This window comes from Ambystoma mexicanum, chromosome 6q (genome assembly GCF_040938575.1).
Source record: "Ambystoma mexicanum isolate Mex_15411 chromosome 6q, UKY_AmexF1_1, whole genome shotgun sequence".
NCBI classification, from domain to species: Eukaryota; Metazoa; Chordata; class Amphibia; order Caudata; family Ambystomatidae; genus Ambystoma; species Ambystoma mexicanum.
In genome coordinates, this window is record NC_090937.1 from 1,081,814,353 (window position 1) to 1,081,824,361 (window position 10,009).

Here is a 10,009-nt window from a genome sequence, read left to right on the forward strand (position 1 = left end):
CTAAGAACACCCACGGTGTCCTGAAATGTTCGCAAATAAACAAAATGGGGGTGTTCTGAAGACGCTTCTAAGAACACTTGCAGTGTCCGGGGAGTGTTCGTAGGGGGTGTCCTGAGGACGCTGTCCGTATTGATTGTTCTCTGTCAAGTTGAATGTGTCCTAAGAACACTCGCGGTGTCCTGAAATGTTCGCAAATAAACAAAATGGGGGTGTTCTGAAGACGCTTCTAAGAACACTCGCGGTGTCCGGGGAGTGTTCGTAGGGGGTGTCCTGAGGACGCTGTCCGTATTGTTCTCTGTCAAGTTGAATGTGTCCTAAGAACACTCGCAGTGTCCTGAAATGTTCGCAAATAAACAAGATGGTGGTGTTCTGAAGACGCTTCTAAGAACACTCCCGGTGTCCTGGAATGTTCGTAGGGGGTGTCCTGAGGACGCTGTCCGTATTGTTCTCTGTCAAGTTGAATGTGTCCTAAGAACACTTGCGGTGTCCTGAAATGTTCGCAAATAAACAAAATGGGGGTGTTCTGAAGACGTTTTTGAGAACACTCCCGGTGTCCTGGAATTTTCGTAGGGGGTGTCCTTAGGACGCTGTCGGTATTGTTTGTTGTTAAGTTGAAAGTGTTCTAAGAACTATCGCGTTGTTCTGAAATGTTCGTAGGGGGTGTCCTGAAAACGGTTTCCGTATTGTTTGCTGGCAAGTTCAAAGTGTTCTAAGAACACTCACATTGTTCGCGGACATTAAAAGTTTCCCATAGATCATAGTTGAAATGTTTGACTCTATGGATGTGATATGCTGCGGTGGTTGTTGCCAGGGCATAGAGTCTTGGGTGCATGGCCATTTGGCCATTTGGCCATGCACCCAAGACTCTATGCCCTGGCAACAACCACCGCAGCATATCACATTCATATTTGCTTATAACTTTGGGTGAAAAACAAATGTATAAGGAACAAAGGTATTAGATACTATGGATGTGATATGCTGCTATGGGTGTCCTTATTATTGTATACTTACTGTTTGGTCTAGTAATGGGAGTCCATGTTTTTCTTCTTCATGTCTGTGATAAAAGAAAATAGCATGTTAGTATTAGTATTTTGTAATGACTTATTACATTGTATAAGCAATATACTTTTATTTTTTTTCGACCCTCATATTTAGTAGAGTACAAATCAGAGTACTGTGCAATTTGCTCAGTTTCTGTATTTGTTGCTAAAATCATTGGGTCTGTGGGAGAAAAAAAAAATCCATGTTGGATTGAAAAAAAAACCTTTTTCTGTTATGCTACAGTTAATTTGTTTGTTTGTTTTCAGTGTTCACTTTTTGTTTCTGGCTAATGCTTTATACTTTGCTTTGTTGTATTTTTTTTGGAGCAGTAACAGATTCTTCATTTGTTTTGATATTATAAAATTTTGGAGCAGTTAGATACCAATTGGCGTATTCTAACTGTCTATTTTTTTAATATATTTTAGTGGTTTTGATTTATCTATTTGGATATTGTTAAATTTTGGGACAGTTAGATACCAATTGGCGTATTCTAACTGTGTATTTTTTGGCCTAATTTAGTGGTGTTCATTTATCTGATTAGTTGTTCTAGAATCTTTGAGCTGTTAGATAGCTTTTGAAGTATTCTAACAGTTTATATTATTTGAACACAAATTTATAATTTTGGGACAGTTAGATACCAATTGGCGTATTCTAACTGTGTATGCTTTGGTCTAATTTAGTGGTATTCATTTATCTGATTAGTTGTTGTAGAATCTTTGAGCAGTTAGATAGCTTTTGGAGTATTCTAACAGTTTATATTTTTTTAACACAAATTTACTTAAAGGTTTAAATACAGTTTATTTATCAAATTTTGGTTTTAAGAGCATCAAATAAGCGTTTGTAAGATTTGCTGGTAATCTCTGCTTTAGAGTAATGGTACTATCATTACATTCAAACCATCCACATTTCTTTTTTATATATGCCGTGTAGTGCCCTGAATTGGTTGTGGCTCCTGCGTGGTAGATTATACCTATTGTTGTGAAGGTTTTCTTACCAAGTGATATTTAACTATGTGTGAATCCAGTCAGCTTGCAGTTGTTTTTGGTACCATCTGCATTGTAACGTAGAAGCATTAGTATTACGTATTTACTATGTGTTTGTATTACTAACGTGGAGCGATTATCTGAATTGCAGGTAGAGCATAATCTACCATGGTTTGCATTTTGTACAAGTTGCTGAAATGGAATGGATTCACAATTTGGTATTGATATATATATGAAGCGTTCATTGGGAATTTCTTCTTGTATCACATTGTTGCACAGAGTGCATGTATGTTTCCACATGTATGAAATCTGGAAGATTTCATTTATAGGTATGTTTTTGTTTTCCAGTACTAATAGTAAGTACATTAGAAATTCTTGTGGATCTTCCTGTGAGTTTATAGTGAATTTCACCATTCCAGCACAGTAGTCCAATTGTCGTCTTATTCCAAAAACACTATATGTGTTGTCAGGATTGTTTGCTGCATTTCTGTGAAGTACTAAAATGTGCAAACACAAAGGGTCTGTACTGTGTAAGTAAATGTTGTCAACAATTGGTGGTAATTGAAATAGAATATTCATTGCTAGATTTGCATAGAAACTTACACCAACTATATTTGAGAATTTAAATGGTCCAGGTAGTTCTGTATCTAACTGCTTTTTTGGAGTTTGTCTTCCTTCTTTAAAGAAGTACCTGGTTTACTTTCTTTAATTGATTCTTTTTTGTTTGTGGTACTTGATGAAGTATTAATTTCTTTTACTCTCTTTGGAGGATTTGCAGTGACGTCCTGTTGCATTTCTGTTTGATTTAGTTTTCTTTTACAACGTTTTCTTTTTTGTGGAACAGAATATGTGTTTAGATGGGGAGTGTATAGTGAGCGAAGTCTATTATATTCTAAAATGCAAGGAATATCAGCGTTTACTTTACTTGCATCAAAGTTGATTAAAAATAGACCGTCAAGTGTACGTAAGCGTGATAGTGCTACGTAGCTCATGCCTTCTTTAAAGACTGTGTTACCAATATCTATCATTGCTTTGTCTAGGGTAAGACCTTGTGATTTATGAATCGTGACTGCGTATGCAAGAGTTAGAGAAGATTGTTCTCTGCGTACATACATATCTTTGAAGAGAAGGAATCTAGCTGTTGAGCGTCCTATCCGTTTTACTTCTGAAAGTTTGTCAAAGAGTATATTGACAAACTGAATTTTGTTGTCACGTGGGTATGTTTGAAAGCCAACAACTGTACCCAGTGCTCCATTAACTAGTCCTTGGTCCACGTCAAGATTACGTTTAAGCATTACTCTGCAATTTAAGGATAATTTTAACATTTTTTCTAAGCCTGCTGTGTTTGAGATTGATTTTTCTAAATTATTTAGTCTTGTTGTGGCTTGGTCACACATGGGTAGTGTCATACCATGTACATCTAGTTTGTCTGTGGCGCTAATTTCCATTATTGGTTGCATTTCTTTACTTAACATTATTTCATTGAATTTGAGACAGCTTGCAAGAGTTGGCATTAAGGCCATACAATTGACATTTTTGTGGGCTAATTGTTCCATAACATCAGTAGCACATGCATTATTGCCATAAAGTGCATTAATGTGCCGGGTTTTCAATGTTGCTTCTGCTTCTTTAGAAAGTATACCAACTCTCAAACTTTTTAAAATGTTGGCATAAATTAGATCTGCAGATTGGCACATGTTTTCTGTTAATTCTCTGTATTGGAAATGTTGCCAAATGTTGACATTTCCAATGCTGCCAACAGTTTTACGGCAGAGTGTGTACCTGTCACACTATTGTTTTAAAACATGAATGAGACTCAGAGCCAATACGTAGGTTGTGGATTACAACGTTAATCCTTTCTTTTATTTAATTTTTTAACGTTTTCTTTCTTTTATAGATTGAAAAGGATACGTCTTTTCTTGAACTGGATGCACTTCAGCAGGAACAAGTGGCCACTTTAGATTCAGGTAAGAGTCTGTGGATGTATGTTTCCAACTTCTTTTCCTTTGAACTCTTTAAGACTATGACTTAATGTCTCTTTCTTTCAGTTCTCTTTCTTCTTGTTTCCTAATGCCTTCTCTCAGTGAGCTGCCTATATCTCTTCCTCCGTTCTCTTTCTTAACTCCCTTGTGGTTTCAGAACTCTAGTTAGCATAGGTCTCTTAGTTGCTGCCAGTGATAAGTATTTTGTATTGTCACATTACATGTACTCTTTGGCTGGAATATTCCTGTATTAGCCCATGAAGCTGAACAGTTTGGGAGTAGCTCTTTCATTACTTTCACTGCCAAAGCTTGGTCTTCAGGTATGGGTGCTATTGCCTCTTACAGCGCTCCACATTTCCTCTCTCTCTCTCTTTCTTATCAGTAACTCTCTCGACCTTTACTTTGCCCTGCTTGACTTCGCCTTCTCTCCGTAATGTTGATTAAGACTTGTGCAACCTTTTCTTTTGGTCAGTATCCCCCTTCTCTGTCGCACTGTCTCTTTATCCTTTTCTTTTGAAATTAATGCTGGCGCAACGGCGCTTATTTCTTAACTTCAATCTGCCCTGGAGATCTCACTCGACATCTGTGAGATCTTCACTAAATGCGCAACGGCGCTAACTTTAACAGTCATCCTGCGGCAACAGTCGCTCGAATCCTCTCCTTCCTTCACGTTTAACACGCAGCATTCTCTCTCTCCCTTTTTCTCTCTCACTCACCTCCGGCAGCTTTGTATCTTGGAAATTGGGAATCTAAGACCCAGCAGCCTGCAGCTACTTTATCTCGGCTCGTCGTGAATCACTTCGTCAATTTCACCATTCCTTGTCAGCCAACTTTGAAAGTCGCGAAGCCACGTCTCTGCAGCCCGCGGAGAATCGCCTCGTCAATTTCACCTTCCGTTGTCAGCCGGCCTTTAATGCCTCGAAGCAACGTCTGTGCCGCTCGTGGAGAATCGCCTCGTCAGTTTCATTTACACTTTTCTTTTCTCCATCTCTTCTCTCCCCTTCATTTCGTCGGCGACCTCTCAACCGTCGTCCTTCTCCTCCTCAGTAAGCCCACGTCAACACCTCGTCCTCCGCATTCCCCTCCTCACGAGGCGTCTCCTAGGCAACCCAAACAGAGTATATACATTAGAGGAAAGTCCATACATCTGTGGCTTCCTGGTCTTCCTGAATGCCTAATGTCTATGTATATTACTACTCATTTATTCTGTAGAGTCTCACTCCGTCACACCCCCTCTACTAAGCCCTTACGCTCGGGAAGGGTTTCTGCTCTGGACAAGAAATCAGCCCGTGAAAGCATCTTCCCCGGTTGGTGAACAGTTTTAAATGAGAAGGGCTGAAGGGAAAGGAACCACCTCAACACTCTTTGGTTCGAGTCTTTGTTTCGGGATAACCAAACTAACGGTGCGTGGTCAGTTATCAGTGTAAACTCTCGACCAAGTAGGTAATACCTAAGTGTTTCAATGGCCCACTTGACTGCCAGACATTCCTTCTCGATGGTTGGGTAGCTTAGTTCATGAGGTAGTAACTTTCTGCTTATGAATAGGACAGGCCTTTCTCTTCCCCCTTCATTTTGGTAAAGTACGGCCCCCAATCCTGTACCTGAAGCATCCGTTTGTAGAACAAATGGTGTACTAAAATCAGGACAGTGTAAAACCGCCTGATTAGTTAGAGCTTCTTTTAAGCCATTGAAGGCCCTCATGGTTTCTTCCGTTTTCCAAGCTTTTCTATTCCCAGTGGGTTTTTTTAATAGGTCCGTTAAAGGAGAAGCCAACGTGGAAAAATGCGGAATAAACCTTCTGTAGTACCCCACAAACCCCAGAAAGGCCCTTACTTGCTTCGGTGTTTCAGGGAATTTTAATTGCTTTATGGCCTTCACTTTCTCCTCTTGTGGCTTTATCATCCCTTGACCCACATAATACCCCAGATATTTCGTATGAAAGGTTGCCACATGAGTCTTTTTGGGGTTTATGTGCAATCCGGCCCCCCTCAGAGTCTCAAACATCTTCCGTAGATGGGTTAGATGTTCCTCCCAGCTCTGACTGTGAATGATGATGTCATCTAGATATGCTCCGACATAATTTTCATGTCCTTTTACTAGATGGTTCATCAGCCTCTGAAATGTTGCCGGAGCCCCATGTAAGCCAAAGGGTAGTACCGTGAATTGATATAATCCGGTAGGTGTTGCAAATGCCGTCTTTTCTTTGTCCGATGGTAACAAAGGAATCTGCCAATAACCTTTGGTTAGGTCAATGGTAGTGAGAAACTTGGCCTTTCCCAGGTTATTCAAGAGGTCCTCTATTCGTGGCATGGGGTAGGCATCAAATTTAGAAACTTCGTTTACCTTCCGGAAATCCATACAAAATCTTACGGTGCCGTCCGACTTTGGTACTAAGACCACCGGAGAGCTCCAGTCACTGTATGATGGTTCAATGATCCCTAAATCTAACATTTCTTTCACTTCTTGGTTGATAGCCTGTATCTTTGCCTCAGGAATTCGGTAGGGTCTGAGACGAACTACAGAGCCGGGTTTGGTGGTTATGTGATGACACGTTAGATTAGTTCTCCCTGGAAGAGAAGAAAAGATTTCTGCAAATTCTTGCAAGAGATGGGACAGCTCCGTCTTTTCGGTAAGTTTCAGTTCAGGATTGATATTCAAACTTTCAACTCCTATTCTTTCTTTAAGCTGGGGAAAATGTTCTTCCGATGCGGGTTCACTAGAAATCATAGCTATAGGTTGAATCGGTGGTATCCATTTTTTTAGTAAATTGACATGATATGTTTGACACGACAGTCTAGTGCCAGGTTGTTTCACTTTGTAGGTTAATGGCCCTAACACTTCTTGAATCTCAAAAGGCCCCTTCCAGGTAGCCAACATCTTATTGTCTGAAGTGGGTAGTAGTACCAAGACCTGATCTCCTGTTTTAAAGGTACGTAGCTGGGCCTTTTGATTGTAATACCGTTCTTGGTTTATCTGAGCTTGGAGCAGGTTATTGCTAGCTATAGCCTGTAGTTTCTCTATTCTCTCCCGTAATTGGGAGGCATATTCAGTCAACGATACCTCATTATCCGACTGCTCTTCCCAGTTTTCCTTCAACACATCTAATAGAGTCCTTACCGGTCTCCCGAACAACAGTTCGAAGGGTGAAAAGCCTGTTGACGACTGGGGAGTGTTCCTCAGGGACATCAATATCCAGGGTAGCATCCTGTCCCAGTCTTTGCTCTCGGGCGAAGTTGTCTTCCGTAACATTTGTTTGATTGTTTGGTTATAGCGTTCCACCAAACCATCGGTCTGTGGGTGATATACTGCTGTCTTTAAATGATCAATTTTTAGGGTTTCACAGACTTGCTTCAGAACGTTGGACATGAAGTTGGTTCCACGGTCCGTGACAATTTCTCTAGGAATTCCCACTCGTCCAATGAAGGGAACTAGGACATCACATATTTGTTGCGTATTTGTTGCCTTTAGGGGAAAAGCTTCCGGATACCTTGTAGCATAGTCTACAATAACAAGTATGTATTTATGACCTCTTCGGGTCGGCTCCATGGGTCCGACAACATCAATTCCTATCCGGCTGAAGGGTTCAAGTACCAACAGCATTGGTTGCAAAGGTGCTTTCTTGATGTTCGCTCTATTTTTCTTTTGACACTCCTCGCATGCCTGACAAAATCTAGCCACCTGCTGGTATATCCCTGGCCAGTAGAATCTATCTAAAATCTTCTTAGAGGTCTTTTCAGTTCCTAGATGTCCCTCCCCGACCTGTAAATGAGCGACTTCTAGAACCGTGGTATAATATTTGCTGGGTACCAACAACTGCTTCAGCACATCTCCACTCCTAGATTGACTCACTCTATACAGTAGCCCCTTTTCCTTGATGAAATGAGGACCTTCTCCATGTGAAACCTCTTTAGCCCGCTCTCGTGCATATTGGAGTAATGGATCTAGGTCCTGAGCGGTTCTGAAACTATCGCCCCCCTCATCCAACCTCCAATCTACGGATACTGGGCACACATTCCTAGTTCTCCACTCCTCCTTCATCTTCCTCTTTAGTTTCCGACTCTTCTGAGGTTTGGGGTACGGGGAGGTTATTTCCTCTCCATGAAAAGGGGCCATTTCCCACCAGCTCTTCTCAATCTCATGAATTAGTTTAGAGAATTTCGGTAGATCGGAGCCAATCAGTAAGGGTTTTGGTAGACTGGGTAGTACTGCTGCTTTCACTCCGACTGTTTCTCCACCCACCCTGATTTGTATCTTTCTTGCAGGGTAAGCTTTTATATCCCCATGCACACATCTAATAGGAATTTCCCCTGCTGAATGAGGACTATCACCTACCAGATCTGATGTCACCGCTGTCTGCAGACTTCCTGAATCAACTAGAGCTGTGGTAGGCTTCCCGTCGACCTCCGCCTCACAGGTATACAAGTATTGAGACTGTCTTCCGTGTAAAGTTTCCGGGTAGTCTCTCTCTTTCATAGTTTCAAGTACACTCACATCCATTGGTTCTGGTTTTGGTTTCTTTGGACAGAATCTGGCGAGGTGTCCCCATTCTCCACAATCAAAGCATTGTGGGCCTCGAAGAGACGTTGTCGTGGTACGATAATTTGAGGGTCCCTCACTGCTAGGTCTGATCCGGGGGTTCTCCCCTTCGGGTCTTCTCAACATGGAATGAGGCCATCTTGACTGGGGTGTGGGTTTATTCATCATGACGTGTGGTTTAGAACTTGCTGTGTAGGTCAACACCCGGCCCTGTCCCGCCTTTTGGTATGCTGCCGCTACTTCCACTGCCTCCAACAACGTTAATCTATGGTGTTGTTTGACCCATCGTTGTATTGGGCCGGGTAGCCCTTCTACGAATTGTTCCATTATGACCTTTTCCAATATCTCAGTCGGTGAGGACTCAGTGGGTTGCAACCACTTCTCCGCCAGCTCCTTCACTCGGTAGAACAACTGTCTTGGGGTCTCCTCCCCCCCCAGTTTGACCTCTCTGAACTTGATACGATAGGTCTCCTCATCGTGTCCCATCCGTTCTAGGACCACCTTCTTCATGTCTCCATATGTGGTATCCCCCGTGGGATTTGCGGTCTGATAAGCTGACTGCATCTCACCGGTCATCAATGGTGCGATGTAGTGGCACCATCTCTCGGTAGGCAATTGGGCATTTCGAGCGACCCTCTCGAAGTTTACGAAGAAATGGGCTGGGTCTTCTCCTACTGAGTATTTTTGTAATACTGAAGTAGGGACTTGTGGATTATTCCTGATATTGGTGACTTCCAACAACTGCGCTTGCTGCATTTGTAATGCCTGTTGAAACGCTAATCTATCTGCTTGTGCTTGCTGATTCTGCATCTGTATGGCCTGTTGTAGCATCTGTTGTCCCTCGGAAAGGGTCTTAATAAGGTCCTCCATGACGTTCTCAGAATCCCACTTCTGACACCACTTGTCACACTATTGTTTTAAAACATGAATGAGACTCAGAGCCAATACGTAGGTTGTGGATTACAACGTTAATCCTTTCTTTTATTTAATTTTTTAACGTTTTCTTTCTTTTATAGATTGAAAAGGATACGTCTTTTCTTGAACTGGATGCACTTCAGCAGGAACAAGTGGCCACTTTAGATTCAGGTAAGAGTCTGTGGATGTATGTTTCCAACTTCTTTTCCTTTGAACTCTTTAAGACTATGACTTAATGTCTCTTTCTTTCAGTTCTCTTTCTTCTTGTTTCCTAATGCCTTCTCTCAGTGAGCTGCCTATATCTCTTCCTCCGTTCTCTTTCTTAACTCCCTTGTGGTTTCAGAACTCTAGTTAGCATAGGTCTCTTAGTTGCTGCCAGTGATAAGTATTTTGTATTGTCACATTACATGTACTCTTTGGCTGGAATCTTCCTGTATTAGCCCATGAAGCTGAACAGTTTGGGAGTAGCTCTTTCATTACTTTCACTGCCAAAGCTTGGTCTTCAGGTATGGGTGCTATTGCCTCTTACAGCGCTCCACATTTCCTCTCTCT

The 10,009-nt window shown here is 41.7% G+C and overlaps 1 long non-coding RNA gene across 1 annotated transcript in view; it reads left to right on the forward strand.

The window, feature by feature from the left end:
• LOC138515586 (uncharacterized) overlaps positions 1 to 9,633 on the forward strand; it is a 208,680-nt gene extending 199,047 nt beyond the window's left edge. The window contains exons 2-3 of the long non-coding RNA XR_011282088.1: positions 3,922 to 3,991; positions 9,559 to 9,633. This is a non-coding gene — a long non-coding RNA (uncharacterized lncRNA). The remainder of the gene's footprint in view (positions 1 to 3,921; positions 3,992 to 9,558) is intronic.
• The last annotated feature ends 376 nt before the right edge of the window (positions 9,634 to 10,009 follow it).